General features: G+C 35.6%; 1 long non-coding RNA gene across 1 annotated transcript; it reads left to right on the top strand.

Annotated features, from left to right (window-relative positions):
* The first annotated feature begins 10,215 nt into the window (after window positions 1–10,215).
* Window positions 10,216–14,292, top strand: LOC138181049 (uncharacterized). The gene is made up of 3 exons (XR_011173431.1): window positions 10,216–10,355; window positions 11,339–11,558; window positions 13,205–14,292. It is a non-coding gene; the product is annotated as an uncharacterized LOC138181049 (long non-coding RNA).
* The last annotated feature ends 3,106 nt before the right edge of the window (window positions 14,293–17,398 follow it).

Raw genomic sequence — 17,398 nt, 5'->3', positions numbered from 1 at the left:
AACATTTATGGTGTTCTCTATTAGATCGGATTTAACCACTAAACGTAACAAATCTACTTCAAATATAATTCAAATTCCAGGTAAATAAATTCATAGCAGCCACCTAAAAGCGAGCGCATCGATGCCAAACGCATTTTAAATTCGACGAAATCCTGCGGAAAGGAATATCAACGTTATCGATACCTGATCCGTCTATTTTCGTCGAGAAGTTATACCCCTTCGATGCGCTCGATGATTCGCTGAAGCACGTCCGCTATACGAATCTTTCTTCCGAACCTGCGCAATGCCGATCGATCATCTCTGGCGCGCGTTCAGCCTGAAATAAATCTCCGACAGGGACGAAATATTTTTCTTGGAGATAAAGGTGACCTAAAACCTCGTGATAACTTCAGTCTCTCGATCGACAATGGCCTTTAAGACACATTGACCATCGACACTTTCTCGCTAAAGCGACACGAACAGACGAGCCATGTTACCTAACAATAAGTCTGAAGCTTAAGGACTTTGGTATGTCGGGTAATCTGTCTGTCTTTGGATTTAAAGATTTGAAGATTCTATTGGAATATTTTTATTGTTCAAAAATTTCCTTTTGGGCTAGTTGATTTCGGTCTTCTTTCTCTGATATTCATTTGTAAGTAAGATCATAAAGATAATTAAAAATAATAAATAAATTGCATAAATTATACTGATCGTTCTGGTCACCTTTTGCCTAGAATAACGTAGATCAAACACTATGGCTATAGAAACAGGAGAATTCTGAAGAATTATGATGACATCTCAGCAAAGATGATATGAGGAAACAGAAGATGATTCGCCATGAAATTGAAAATATACAATAGTATTTTGTATATGAAGCTTTGTTTACGAAAAGAAAAGAATTTTACACAATAAGACAACGAAATGATGGAAAGTACATCCTGACATTGTCTATGTGTATAAATACAAAAAGATGTAGATGTAATTTTTAGAAATATATGTTTCTCGAAACATGCAAGTACTACACGTATGCATAATAATTGTAATCTAAAATAATTGTTTCTAAGTAAAGTCTAATATCCAAGAATTTTAGTCTGCCTTACAACTTATTTCTTTATAAAGAATCGTTATTTCCAGTTTTATTATCTTCACTAAATCATGTTAGATGAAACAAGAAATAAATATAACGGTTATCGATAAGATGGTAATCAGAAATACGTTCGTTGAACTTTTAACAATTTCAATCAGTTAATAATCGTAACCAATCTATTTTCCAATATAGTTCTCTATTTTCTGTAAATTTTTAAAAGACGATCATGGTACATAATAGATTATTTCACGGATGATAACTATAGAATTGGAAACGGAAAGATAATAATATTGTAAGATATTTGGGAACTGTATTTTGTTGAAATGAGGCTAATATAAGTGGATCGATTATTTGAATGATAATGCGAATGCAGTGTACAGTGAAATCGTAATACTCGATTACACGAGACGTTTTATAAATGTGCTCGAGGTATGTGTGACACGTGTTTCGAGGGTGTAACCACGGGACGTATTATAATGTTTCTTGGAAGCTGGCCAGAATGCAGGTATTCATGCTGGCGTCGGTTGCCAAGAGCGCAGAAACGTCTAAACGTTTCCTCTGTAATCTATACTTTTTCTCCTGGATACCGTAGTCGTTCGAATATTCAATTGGAGCACCATCGTTGTTGGAACGATCGAAATACTTCGAGGAATCTTGTGCAACATTACGTAGTCAAAAGCAGATTGCGAAATGGTCAACAACGTATAACTTGACTCGCTGCTGTTTCCACCCTCGAACATTCTCATATATTTTGATTGTACGAGAAATAAAATTATAGTCGTAATATCAAACTTCTTCAGAATTTTATTTTCCCTGCTGAATATAGTGAAAAATATAGTTATGCTTATGAGAAATTTGATAAAAAAATTGGATTCTTTTCGATTGTATAGTAAATTATTAAAAGGATAAATATACAAAATGCGACCACAAATGTTGTAAAAGTGAATAAGAAACAAAGTTTTATACTAAATTACATCAAACATGTAGAATCAAACTTTTCTTCCGAGACTTAATTGGGAAGAAAATCGATTTTAAAAATTCGTTACGTACGTAGTATACAAAGATACTTAATTGATAAAACAAAGTGTAATCCTTACAATTTTTCTTCGTGCTTTTCAATTCAATAATTCGTACCATTCGCGCAGACATTCTTCTTCGTGGATTTTGTAAAAAAAAGCTGAGTTTCAGACAAAATAAATTGTATTTTCTATACCATCGATCTATATCTGCACAAAGAATCACCTGCTTGTTTGTCCAATATTTCCAGTCGCGCTTATGCTTGAAGCAAGGACGGAGAACAGAGAATATCAGTTTTTCGCGAGTACTTTTTTTCGCGGTCGAAATCCGCTTGGCGTACATACGTTATTCAAATTGGTATTCGCGCATGCGTTCCACTTTCGAAATCGCCGCAGCCAAATGTACGCGTAGTCGATTTTCCCTCTTTCTGCCCGTAAAATCTTTTTCTCGCTTGTGCAGCACAAACTGAGTCACAACTATGAAGCTTTCGTTCCATCCACAACGCTCATTGGTATGCGAGTACACGGTTTCGCCGCGAGACCGGCGGGAACATACATATCTCGACTAGGCGGCTGCAAAACGGCGTATATACACTCGCGACGCTGACGACTCGACTCTACCGAACTGTTTGGCCGAGTATGTGCCAGATACGCTATTATATTGTGCCGCTAGTGGCTCACGTTCTCCGATAAGGTATCTCCAGGCGCCGTCTTTTAAGTTTCTCGAATCTATCTTGCCCTATTTCCCAACCGATAATAGGGTGTTCACCCCTTTATAGGGACGTATCGCTGTTTCAGATATGCTGACATTTTCTTCCTTTAAACGATATGACGTCTTAATTTGATAGAAATAAGATTATGGTTACGGTGGATGCGTATTCTGGTGAAGCGTCGTGTTGATGGATACACTGGCGCACGAAAGTATTTGAATTAGAAAGTGAGAATTTGAAAGTAATAGAATTTCATTAGCGCTGCAATCATACGCAATTATCGTGATTATATTAGTAAAATTTGAAACAAATCTAGAAATGTATACAAAATATCGTATTTATCGCAAACATTTATTTAATATGTTTCATGTTAGTAAAAAATTACTATACAGATTCTTATAAGTGTATGCATTTGGATCTCGACGCGTGTCACACTCGTCAGAACACGTGACCACGGTAACTAAAGCCTAAATGAACGGAGAAGATCAACAAGCATATATTTTGTGCAAGTACGTTGTAGTCGGACGAGTAGTATAGAAGCTCACGTGGTCAGACAAGTAGAAGAGGATCATACTTGGTTAACCAAACGGATTAAGAAGATACATACGTGGTTTTGTGCATAGAATTCGAGTATATACAGGGAGATTAATAGAAGGAGAATCAGTGCTGATGACAAATTGAGTTTATAATACGTTTTCGAGAAACACAAGTTTGAATGGATGCCAGTGTCTTGGGATACGTAATCTCTAAAATTTATTTCAATCCATAGTCAAGGAGGTGATGTTAAAATACGTCGGGGAGGAATTATATATTAAATTTATCTTGAAACAGTACAGTTTCTTGCTAGGATATAAATCAATTTTCTCGTAATTATGTTCCTATCAATTTCGATCGGTGTGCATTTTTATCGAAGTTCCGTGTCCAAGGCTCTCTTTTGTATCACGCAGGACGCATTCTGCACAGCGAAACCAGTTACTCCCACCGATGGGCACAGCCTGTACGGTACCGGGATGCGTTTTAATTCCGATTTATCAAAGCAGTGACAGCGACGTGAAAGGATCGGATACGTCGCACATGTGCGGAATGTGTGGTCCATCGCGTCACCCCTTAATCCTTTTGCAACCCCCTTGGGTAACGGCGGCTCGTGACAAAACTAGTGGACACCGACAGCTTTGTCTCACGGAAAGCCCCTGATACAACCTATCGAACGTAATTCCGTTATGATTTGTCGTTCTCTTAATAACGCTATTCATTACTGTACCGTGTTACAGCAATGTAAATTTGAAAGACAGATACGATTACGCTTGGGAAAAATTCCATTTGTCCTTAGTCGATTCTACCGATCTGACATTTATTTATATCACTCTGTTAATAAACTTTTCTTCTGACCGCTTCCATTTTGCTGTCTCTGCGTTATCTTGTTCGCTGACTCTTTTTTAACAACAATCATTCTGATGTATTCTTTTTCCTTCTTTTTCTTGCGGGCGATGAAAACGTTCTTAAAACAAAACTGGGTAACAAAACGTGCCACACCCCTTAACGACCGGTACTTTCCACCAGTGTCATACGGTCGTTTGTTAAATACGGTCTCAAGCTGCGTGCACGGTTTTTACAAAGTCTGCTAACTTTCGTCGTTAATTAAAACGTTACGATTGCAAGTACGCGTATTAACTAAGCGCGTCGTGTGAAACCCCACGAGTGCCGCAGTTTAGGACAATAATTACGGTAGACTAGACACCGGTGGCCTTGTCTCGTGAAAAGCACTTGACGCGTCCCTTCGGACACGGCGCCGTGTTGCGCCTGATGTAATTCAATTAAACCGTTATTATTGTCCACGCAGAAGACTTGTGTGTCGTGCTTAGATGATTGTTTCGCTTCAATTCCCATAAACTATGACTTATCTACTCTCCGACGATGCTCTTATCGACGAGTCGTGGAAGTTTTTTATTGTTTTATGGCAGACGTTTCATATAGGATATTTTAGGCTTTTTCACTCAAGCAATATTATTATACTCTATGACTAAAAGCAAGAAGATAATCTCATATAAATGTAGACTTGTAAGTAATCGATTGAAAGGTTATAACAAAAATACGAAATAATCGACGATCTTAACTGAAAGGATCAACAAATCGTGGAAACTCGATCCGTCGGTTCCCAAGATCATTAGATATCGTATCGTATTCTTGCTCATGGAGAAAAAATTTATCCAGCAAGAATTAAGGATTAATATAATTTGTAAAACGTTCACTGAAGTAGAAATAAAATAATAATTTACAATTTTCAATACAAAGAAATTTTGTAAAAGCGTTGCGCTTTTTATGAAAATAACAAGCGGTGGAAATAATTTTCAAAAATTGATTGTAAATACGTTTTGTTAAACATTTGAAATTTAATATCGGAATAAATTCAATTTCCCATTGATATTAATTCCATGCACATATAGGTGTGCGACGATTTAAAACAGATCTAATATTAAATAACATCAATTTATTTTTGTATGTTTTATCAAATTGAGAACAAGCTATTATTATCTCGTATTTTTACAAGAACTTTTCAATCAAGTATTTACGAGTTCACTTATTTATAAAATATACTCACCATTCCGTACAAAATGAGATACTTTGTCTGCATTAAACAAATCGATTCGTCTGATGCGAAATACAAGAAGCTGACGGGGTTAAATTTTTTCAAGGGTCATCAGTGTGACTAATTATTCAAATAAACATGCCGGCAATGGAACAGATCGCTATCGGAAACGCATTAACGCAAGCCAATGCAAATGGAGAGTTTACATCTCTCAGGAAGACATATGTGCTCGATAACAGCATTCTCTTCGCCCTCGTGACTCGCGTTCTCCAACGTTCCAGCAGTTTAGACGCAAACTTGATACGCTTATTTGACAAGCAAAACGAAATGCTATTCATAACTCGAGGTTCTATCCTCGAAGTCGAAGCTACGATTCCATTAACATAGAACGTGTCAATGTGGAAATTACAGTGTCAACAATTTTAAAAATAGAACCGATAGTTCTTCAAATAGGCTTACAAGATTTTCAGAATACTTCTATCAATATTTACTTAATTAATTATATTAATTTATTTGAGGTTTCGTGATTCCAAAATTTTTGGGTGATATATGTAATATAAGGTATCGAAGATTGAATTTGAAATTTCGACGCTGAATTTTATCAGTAAATATCGTGGAAGGTGAGTAAACAAATGTACGCGATATTTTCTCACATTTGTTTTACATAAAGCAAGGATTAATAAGATTTGCTTTATTAATTTACCCGCGTGAGATTTACCAGTATTATAATTTTAATACGAATCGAAGCAAGCTATTCATGGTGTAATTACATTTCGTACAACTTCATATTCAATGCTACAGCCGAAATTCGTGATGTGTCCCTTCAATCCCAAAACATTTCGTAATTTCTTATGTAAACTGACGTATATCGACCGATATGAAAAGCCATAATTACACATTTCTAACATTCAATGACGATATATCTCATTATTTAAAATCGTTATCCGACATAATTAAACGTTTTAATCACTACTTCCCCGTCCGTCTCATTCCCCTCTGTAATGCATATAATGAAAATTTTCATTATCTCTTTTTCTTTCATTACCGTTCAATCTTTGTGTTTATCGTTCGAGAATAACGGATAAGCACGATATCACGTCGGCATTGTTAAAATTAATAATTATTAATACTCATTACGAATCACATTCTCTTTAGGCGAAACGATTTCAAAATCTCGGTTAAATGTGATAAACTTATTACTTTAAGAAAATTAAATATATTCAAATTGATCGTATTAAATATTGATAACTATTATTATACCAAGTATGTAAATATGAACCCGGAAATTTTGTATAGAAAATACACGTTTATTGTATGAAAATAATTAAAAATATTTTATTCGAAGTATTGCCCATCGCTAGCTATACATTTTTCCCACCTGTCTGGCAATTGGTGGATGCCACGCCAAGAAAACTGTCGCTCTTTTGAGACAAACTAGTCATCGAGCCATTTTCGTACATTTTCGTAAGAAGTGAAGTGCTGGTCAGAAAGTGCGTGTGCAAATAAATAAATAGTAATCGGACGGAGCCAAGTCTGGTGAGTAAGCCGCGTGCGAAAGTATTTCCCAACTGAACGCTTCGATCGTTTCCTTGACCGGTTTTGCTGTATGTGATGGTACATTATCATAAAGCAAAATTACTTTGTGTTGCCTTTTTTGATATTCTGGTCGTTTGTCACGCAAAGCTTGATTCAAATCGATCATTTGTTGTCGGTAGCGCTCAGTATTAACGGTTTCGCCAGGTTTTAACAGCTCGGTGGTCTTTTTCGGTGGTCTTGCACGTTCTTCGTTCCTCGCGTCAAAATTGCCACTTCTGAATTTTTTAAACCACTCAAAGCACTGTGATTTACCAAGAGCATGCTCACCGTAAGCTTCGACAAGCATTCGATGCGATTCTGCAGCAGTTTTCTTCAAATGGTAATAGAAAATCAATGCTGTCCGCAAATCGTAGTTTCCAGGCACAAAATTTGACATGTTCAACACTATTACAAACTATGCTGTTGTATGAAACTTGTATTGTTCTGAGTCGAAAATGTTTGTGAGGTGTCAACAAAGACTTTTGGCATCAATGACGCAGTTTAGTGATAACTACATTATCAGCTAGGCCCATCTATAGGCAAATTCCGGTTTCATACTTACAGGCCTGGTATACTATTGAAAAAGGATCTTTAACGTTACAACAAGACAAAATTCAAACGAGGGGACACATTTTTCATGTTTACCTCAAACTTAAGAAATTTTCTAACAATAAAAAGATACAATTCAGTCGAACATGATTCAATCTATAACGCAATGACGATGTCCATAATCATACATCGTGTAATTACAATTTTATAGTCATCTGTTTAATCAGCCTTTAAAGTATCTCAATACGTCAGTTCGTCTTCCACGAACCTGCTAAAACAAAGAATCAACAAATGAAATACGATCGCAACATTTCGTCTTCGCAACACAAGCATTCATCCCTCATCACAAGCATCAAGACCCCATAAGCATTCATCATTCGAAAACGGTCCCCGACATTGAATCCGGCTGTGTCCCTCCCGAAAAAAAAGGAAAATAACAAATCTTATTGACGAAGCGTATCGATACGCGTTTCAACGTTAGATACACGGCCTATCCAGCGATGGTTGGTTTTTTCCCTTCTCCATCGGCCGTCCCAGTTCGATTGTTCACCGGATACAGACGCTACGAGAGAACGACAACGTCGACAACCGCGGTGTGTGTCGGCCTCTCCCATGAAAAGCACTCTCGATGTGCGTTCCATCGAGAAACGGGGCTGTCCCACATCGGACGTGCTCGTTCCCTCACTCCACGTTTATTTCTATATATGTACCGAAGCGCGTGCCAGCATGCTGCTTACATTCGCCGCGGGGACAATAAAGTAGTCTCGAGCCTCCTTCTAACCGAATATTCCTGATCCGGCTTCTCGTGGCGCCGTGAGCCGGGACATAGCGTGTCAGCAGCCGAGACATTTCCATTTTATTGGAACCCTGAAACGAGTATCGCGAGGAGACGGGGCTCGTTTCGGCTGCTAGCTAGGAATCCGAATTGAGTGACGTGCGAGCACTTGGGACGCGTGCCACGGGACACTGTCTGCATGCGTGGCCTAACCGACGTCCTTCTGGATCCATCGTACAAACTGGGAATATTCCAGTGTCCGTGCATTGTTCTTCTATGTATATAAGTTTCATATCTTGTTTTTCAGGAGGGTGGTACATCGACGTGAAATCGTTGGAATTCCCGTGTGGGGAAAGAGAGGAAGTAAAAGGATAGGGGGGCTAGTTATCTCTTAACCTGTTAACTGGGTCATTTCATAACCAGAAGCTTCTAGAATCATCAAATTATAAATTGAAGAAGACAGATGGACTTCTATTAGATTCGAAATTCTTGGAAAATTTGAATATGGTGTAATTTATTTTAAGGGGAAATGTAACGGTAAAAAGATAGTGGATTCCTACGTAAAAAAATTATTATGTGTAAGAGATTGCCGATTCAAATGATGAATGAAGAATTACCGTGGATGAAAATTCACTGGAATACATATCTTTTAAATTAAAACATCAATGAGGTGAAATTAAACGTTTTGTTGTTATTCAGTATTACAATATTTACAAACAACTTACACAGAGTGAGATTTCACCAATGATAGCTTTTAAGGATTATGGGAAGTAGTTTAATTGAATATTTTGGACGTTTAATAGCTGCGCGTGTATAAACAAATATATCAAGAGTGTAAACGGAGAATGTAAATAAAACATTAGAAGTACAAATGGGGAATTTAAATAAACAGATGGTTTAAATATAGTTTCGGTACTGTTTGTAACGTAAGAGCTGCTTCTAAATATATGCACCGGTATGTATGGCATCAATGAATTCTGCGGATTAAATGAAAAGTCGCTTGGAAACATCAAGGAATTTTAAAATTGTTTCCAGCAGTGGAGGTTTAATGAGGCAATAAAAATCCATGCGCTCTACGTGTTTGCTGAAGATATTCATTTCATCGCAACTATTCTAATATACGCAACTCGAACAAATATTCATTTCACAGTGTTTCGTAAAGAGCTTCCATCCACTTATTTCTTAAATTAACTTTCTCCATAGCAAAACTAATACAAATATTCATAGTAACCTTTAATTATATATCGTAAAATATTCTCAAACAACTCTTAATATTATTGTACGCAATATCTCGAATTTTATTATTATGAAAATCTCGTACATATAAGGAATTCATATCGTAGTGAGAAAAGAACTTTATTATTAAACTGGCGATCTTCGTGCATTTATGGGAAATTTCAAGCTATGGAAACGCACGAAATGTATATAACGCGCAGAAATAAATTGTAAATTCACATTAATGCGAGAAAAGAACCTCGTTATTAAACTGCGGATGCACTCATTGCGAGTTTAAAAGTGTAAGAATTCCCAAATTGTACATAATACGCAAACATACATCTAAGTACCTAAAGTATAGTCCTCGTATAATACACGAAAATATAACTAATAATAAACTTGTTATGATATTTAGTGAACAAAACTAATCATCGAGCAAGTTACATTTCTCTATGTTAATAAAATATTTGCAAGAAACATTCGCAGTGCTCATGCTTTACTTATCACTTTCATTTCTCTATTGATCCAAGTCGCTGAAGACTAAATGGACGATCTAACGATCTCCCTTGACCAGTGCCACTCGCGTGAATAACTTCACGCGATTCGTCCACCACGTATCCACTCGAGTTCATCATCGGCGTCCTATTCCAGCCAAGTCCATTGGTAATCGGTTTACTCGGAGGTATTCGCCGCGGAAGTACATCACTCGGGATTATTGCGTCAGGTGAATCCGTTGCGGGCCGCGCGACGTAACCTCGACGAATGTTCGCGTGTGAACGCGTGGACAGTTCACTTCTATAACGAGTGTTGCGGTTCTGGTCAATGGGATACGATTAAACCGTCGTCGATAGCGAAGTTACAGGTATAAAGTGAAGCTTATTTTTTAAAATTCTTTTTCGTCGAATGTACAGTTGGGACAAAAAGTTTTGTCATGCCGTTGTACTTATTATAGCACTTACATAGTAATTAATTAGGCTCAGGTGTATTAAACTTCGTATCATTTAGCAGTACTTTCATACGGCTACAAAAGTTTGTAGTTATGAGACTGAATTGCAAATGAAAATGAAATGTGTATAGAACCTGTGAAAGAAACGCTTTGTTATAAAATAAGAGTGCGTGCGAATAATTTTTGTAGTCGCTGTAGATGAAGAAATCGAAGCTACGATTTTTCTTTTATAGGAATTTTAAATGGAACGTCGAACGGAAAATTTTGCTGGAGCTATTGAATAACTTTTTATATATTTTGGTCGTGTTATTTTAATATTCTAATTTTTATAAGAACGCGAATAAACAAGTTTAATGCCTTAGAAAAAAGTATTTTATGAGATAATTTAATTTTAAATGTTTCTCTAAAGGACAACTGTATTTATCTATGGTAGAGTTTCATATACAGGAATTCATCGACAGACAAAGTTTCGAACGTTTCTATACGGAATAACTATATTTATAAATTGTAAAATTTCATTTATCTAAGTTCGTTGAGAGACAAAGTTCATACAATGAGAGTTCGTCAATCTTCCTCACCTATGATTTTTCGTTCACATAATAGCAGTTCATGTCCAAACGAGTTTATTCGACATAACTTCGCTTAATGGGACATTAACTAAAATTTCATTCCACTAAATGGATTTCAGATAAATGGAGTTCTACTGTATTCGTGAAATAGAAGCCAATGTAGAATTTATTTCATTAATTGCAATTTGAATGCGTCTGCAATCTGATACTACATTTTATTATTTACAAATATCAAGAAACATTCTGTTATTTAAATTGTAAACTAAACTCGTTGTCACGATAAAAATTTAACTTTCACGCAAGAAGCCTCATCGTAAATCAAATTCGCAGGTTGTCATCGGCGAAAGTATCGACCTGGTGTCGTTCGTGATTCCGCGACGAGCCCAGCAGTTTGCGTGAAATTTTGGCGTGACGGCAATTTTCGAAAAACCAATGCCGCGCCGTTCCTACCGTTTTCGAAAGTTTCTGGCGGCATTCAACGAGTGAGGCAGGGTTTATACGTACATGCAACTCTCCGTAAGCTTGGCTGCCAGTCCGAAAAGCCACGAAGGTAATACGTAATACTGTCACGACAAAAACCAAACAAGATTATTTATTACGAAGTAACATTTAATTTCCCCTCTATTCTCGTTCCGAGTTTCGAATTTATGTTTGCGCCTCTGTGCAAGCAGTTCAAAGGAGTTATTTATGCCTGGTACTGTTTTAAAATTTAAAACGGGACACAGGGAAAAAATCGATGTTCTATTTTCTTCGGTCTCAAAGAGTTCATTCATAATTCGAGTTCAATGATCAAAGAAAGCGACGCTGAAATGAGTTCTTTTTCTCGATGATTAATTTTCAATGAAATTCCCTAACATTACGTAATGTTCTGCTACAGATGAATACTCTGCATAAATATTCTGTTTCTTAGGGTGTATTTACATATCATCGATTGAAAGTAAAATAAATTACAAAACCAGTACTTTGGACATGGATTATCAAAAGTATCATTCGTGTAGTCTCTCCTGTAATAATAACTTTGACGTTTAATTAAGGTTTCAATGAAAATTTTGCGTTCGTTTTAATCAGCGAATGACAGAAATCCGTTATTTGTTGCAGAATGGAATAGGTAGAAATAACAAAGTTTTGAGAAAACGTGATCCAAAGTTATCATGTCGTTCGGAACGCCGAGGAAAATTTTGAGCAGCTCTCGAATACAGATAAGGGCAAAACTGCTGAAAAGTTGGAATGTTCTTTCGAAAATGTCTTTGTAAGAAATCTTTGTGCACATCTTTAAAGAAATGTTCGCACATTTTAAAAGAATTCTTTGAACACATTTCAGGAAATCTTTACCTATATTTATACATATATAATTCATTACAAATGTTAACTAATAATATTATTCTCAAACATCGACAATTTTATATATTTCTGGAATTTTCCTCGTTTTATCGGTCTCGTAAACTTTAATTTGTATTCTTTAACAGATTGTGATTTCATTAATAGTTATGAAACACCATCTGTGATATTTGAAAATGAAAAATTCTGCACTCGTACCGGTTAGATTAACCTTTAGTTACAAATTTTATTTGTATCCATAAATTTTTCTGCTTATGCCGAGTAGCTGGCCTTTCTGGGTCAAAATTTTCAAAAACATTGCCCGGCCTATCTACCGCAGAGCGTAATTGCAAGCAACTAAATGTTACCCCTTAAAGCGACTGTTCATAAATCCAGTCAGTGAATGAGTAAAATATTAACGTGCGCCCGAGAAAGTACCTGTATTTGACAAACAGCTACATGAAAAAATAAACCTTACAGGTGGTTTCATGTCAAAGATAGAACGTTCGTAATTCAACTTCTATTTTAACCACAATTAATACTTTCACAATAAAATAAAGATAATAACGAATTCTTTATATCATTGCTGTACATAATCGTAAAACAAAATTTTCTTGAGACAAAAATAATTTTCAACATCGTGATTTACGTATTTCTTCTGCTAGTAAAAGTAATAATCTTGTATTAGAGAAATCAAAATATTATATACGAGAAAATACATAATGCGAAAGAGAAAAACGAGTTCTTGTTTATATAGATTATAAAAGATGATTCAAATTCTCAGAATATCATCGTGACAAACACATAAAATTTCTATCAAAAATTCCTGATTGATCATTTTGACTATAATTCTAATATTAATTATTTTTCTTTCAACAGAATACATTTAACTGTTTGCTCAGCAAGTTCTCTTCACATGCTTCCTCATCTCGACCAAGAAAAACGCTGTTCGCTCGAGTCACGTTATTATTCTCACAAACGTGTTCGATTCTCGTCGTAGAAGCGCTTCTACAAGAACCAACGTGGAACGACTGCAAAATACGTGGATGTTGACCAGAACCAACGCGTTTTCCATCCTCCCAACATCGAACACATCTTCGTCTCTTTCTCCCTCACCCTCGTTTCCTGCTACCCTCCACGATTCGCTCTTTTGAATTTTTATTTCCAGCGTAATACCAGGCAATCGAATCCAACCTGACGCACACGCGGAATCTGGTTCTACGTGATTAACGTTTAATTATAATTACGGGTCATTGATGCCGATAAACTGGCGTATGGTGTCCCATTACCATCGACGGTGATTGCACGCGAGACACGGTGTCGCATTCGCGCTGAATATCCTCCTGAGATTAAAAAAAAAAAAAAATGAGTCTCTGATCCAAGGTAAAACGCCATTCCGGCGAACGAGAAAATTTCGATTAAGCCACTGCCGATTGCACGTACGCGTTAAAAAAAATTTTCTCTCCTTTTTCATTTTCATTCGCGTTCCTCTGTCCTCTCATTATACGCCGTCTCTCTTTCTTTCTTCTTTTTTTTCGTCGTCGCGGTAGTTTTAAAATGGCCATTTAAAGAATTTAGCGTATATTGCGCGTATGAATTTTACGCCCGGTGAAAGTGATTTAAATTCGATACGTTCCCGCGGCTGTGGCACATTACAATGAAAATTTATTCAACGATCGAATTTAATTATTCTCACGGAAACTGGCCGAAATTTGTTCGCGTTTTCCAGGGTATTTAGCCATTGGATATATAGGGGGGAAAAAAGGTACGTGCACGGGGTAAGCGTGTCATAGAGTGCAGCTGTTTCTTCTGTTCGCCGAAATCCGCTGCCGAATGTCTTCGAGGATAAATAAAATTGTATTTACACACACCTGTGTTTTATGAGAAGATCGTTTTGGTCATTTATGTGTACAATATTCTATATTAATCGTGAATTTTCTGGGACATGCGATTTTTTCAGGATACATACGCACCGCTTTATTATCATTTATTTTAAATTAAAAATCTACCTATTTGACTATTATGGATGTTTTTATACGGTTAACATTTAGAAACTAATATTTCTTACAATCTTGTAGGACTAACGAGGGAATTTTTATGGACAGCTTTGATAATTTTATAAAATTTGAAGCAAAGTTAAAGAATTTTTAGTTCTCTTTGCTAACAGGCTTATGGGTTTGTCATAAATTGTAAGCATATGCAGGAAAGTTCTGTCACAAAATTGAAGAAAATATTGATCTATTTCCCTTCAACTTTCTTCTTCTCCAACCATGGTACTCGAAGATCATCGATGGAAAGTTTGAATTCAAACAAATAAATCGTAATAAAAAAGCTATTTCTTTTGATAAAATCGTCACATATTCCTTATTAAAAATACTTCCGAAAAATAGATATTAAAAAGGTTTATCCTGGACTTTGATTAAAAATTCCCAAACTCTGACCACTTAAATATTCATATTCTACTGGTATAAATTTATCATATAATCTACGCGAAAAAAAACAAAAAAAAAAAAAAACAAAAAAGTGAAAGAGAACAGATTGTCTATGCAGCAAATAATTCCAACGAAATATCCTAATTTAAATTTTAAATCTGTCACGGCGATGGTTCCTCTGTTAAAGATCAAATATCGTTCTTTTTTAATACTAAATACAAATATTTCAGAACAACAATTTTCATATAATACTTACTATACTTCGAATCGTCAGAGATAAGGACGATGATTAAGTGACTTAGGAGAAAGAACGAGGATGGATTGGAAAGATACATCACGGGATAAAATGGTAACTACGTGGAAGCATTGATAACGGTAAAAATGAAATTATTTCCTTAGTTGAAATAACTCATGTGGCCGATAAATTTAGTTCGAATCGAATATCGTGCTTGTCTCGTTGGCTACGTCAGATATCTTTGGGTAGAAAGATTCAATGACCGAAACGCACTGTACCGAGCTCTTCGTTCTTTCGGATCTTCACCAAGTTACTTTATTTAGTCGGTTTGGTGTAGTATTTAGAAATGTTCTCGCAATGTGAAACTACTGCGCGCTAAATTTAAATTTTTCGTTCATCGAAAAGAAATAAGAATAAAACTATGAAATAAATGCGTGAAGCGAACGTGACGAGCTACCTTCATACATGAAATGCAACAATGCCACTTCATAATTAAATTGACCAAGTTCATTGTCTTAATTTTATAAATTGAGTTTCTTAATTGACAGATGCCCGTTTTGTTACCAGAATTGGTTACACGATTTGTATTTTATTCTGCAGAAGTCAATTAACTTCGATGGAAGTAATTGTTGTGACTTCAGTGTGATTTAACTTTCAAAAGTTTTCGTCTAAATTCGTACAAATATAGCCCCTGACCTGACCTCCATTATTCTGATGTTTAAGACATACGTCTGTTAAGGTAACTTTATTGATAAACCTGTCAGTAAATCAGGGGAAAACGTGTTTCTTTTTCTTCCCTCTTCTTCTCTTTTTTTATCGTTACAATGTTATATAGGAAATATTTTAATAAATAATACTCAAATATCCATGAGCACTAATTTTAGTCATCGACCGAGATTTAGGTGCTAAGATTGTCTATAGGCATTAACAAAATTAGGTCAGTTTAATTATCTTATCTATAGTGTTGTATATAAAAAGTGTCTAAAAGATGATGAGATGATAATTGTATTTCAATAACTATCAACATCGTCAAAATATGATAAACAATCTGTACTCATTACTTATTTTAAATTAATCGATATCTGTTTAACAAATTATCAACGATTTCTGAATTAGACGTTTCTTAAGAGGCAACAGCAGATTTAAGATAAAAGAAAGTATCTTCAGTATCTCCATTGAATTAGTTCGTGTAAGACTTTTGTAGGATACTGTATACTTCCACTCTACTTCCAGTAATAGTTCCAAATGAACGGTTTCCCAGTGGGACTATTTTGAAAGAAATAATGCTGATTTACATCAGAGTCGCTAATAAATGTTTTTATAGAACGAGTCTCACCACATTTTACACACATTATGTGGTATCTTACTTCCATTATTCAAATTCTGTATATAGCTACATGTTGAAAATTGTCATAATGAAAAGAAAAAAGCAGAGAATTGATAAATTAGGAAAATAATAGCCTTTAAAAATAAATGAATGTATATATATGTATATGTATATGAATGTATATGTATGTATATGTATATATAGTATATCCAGAAGATTCTGGAAACAGAAGCTTTCAATCGCTCGGTGAATTAATCAGTAACCCAAATCGATGGTTCGCCATTGAGACAAAATCATCATCAGACAAAAAAGGGAGAATCAAAAATAGAATTACCAAATTCTCCTTCCTCAAATATTCGTCTACGCTTGATCAAAATTGTTCTAAATTTCATTCTCACGGATCATGGGATATATATTATTGGATTTAGCTGTAAAACTGCGCAGACTGCACATAATATGCAGAAATACATGGAATATTCAAAATATAGCAATTATTGTAATATTTAGTAGGTAAAATCTATCTTTGCGTAAAACCTATTTCTTTAACAGCTCATCAAAATTTGGTTTCCCATCAATATCCACGGTCTACTTATAATATTTTTTCTCTGATTTACATATGCTATTGTGGTGTCACGTAAATTCCGTCAGTTTTTGTATTTATTATATAAATGAAAAGAATAAAACAGGTATAATGTTACAACCTAATATATTATAAAAACAATCGAAAGAAAATGCGAGAAAGCCAGCGAAACAAATATACAGTTCGCCCTGGATCATGAATTAACGAGAAAGAATCACCTCGTTTCTTCGAATGGAGTACAAACTTCCATTACCCTAAAACATCGAGCCATCGACTTGTCGCCAATCGGTATCGTCGACTCGAGACGTCAAGAGAGCAGAAGAAAAAAGAGCAAAAGGGAAAACCAAAGAGAAAAACGATCAGAGTGAAAAGACGAAAGAGAAGGCGCGAAGAGCAACAGAGAAAGCGACAATGAGAAGGTCGAAGATAGGAAAACAAGGGGAACAAGACAGAAATGACGCTGTTTCTTAGCGACGCGATATTTCAAGCACGTCCACGC

Source organism: Bombus flavifrons, chromosome 1, assembly GCF_040668555.2.
Source record: "Bombus flavifrons isolate JBK064 chromosome 1, iyBomFlav1_principal, whole genome shotgun sequence".
In the NCBI taxonomy this organism is placed as follows: domain Eukaryota; kingdom Metazoa; phylum Arthropoda; class Insecta; order Hymenoptera; family Apidae; genus Bombus; species Bombus flavifrons.
Note: the sequence above shows the minus strand (reverse complement) of the source record. Positions and strands in the feature narration are given on the sequence as shown.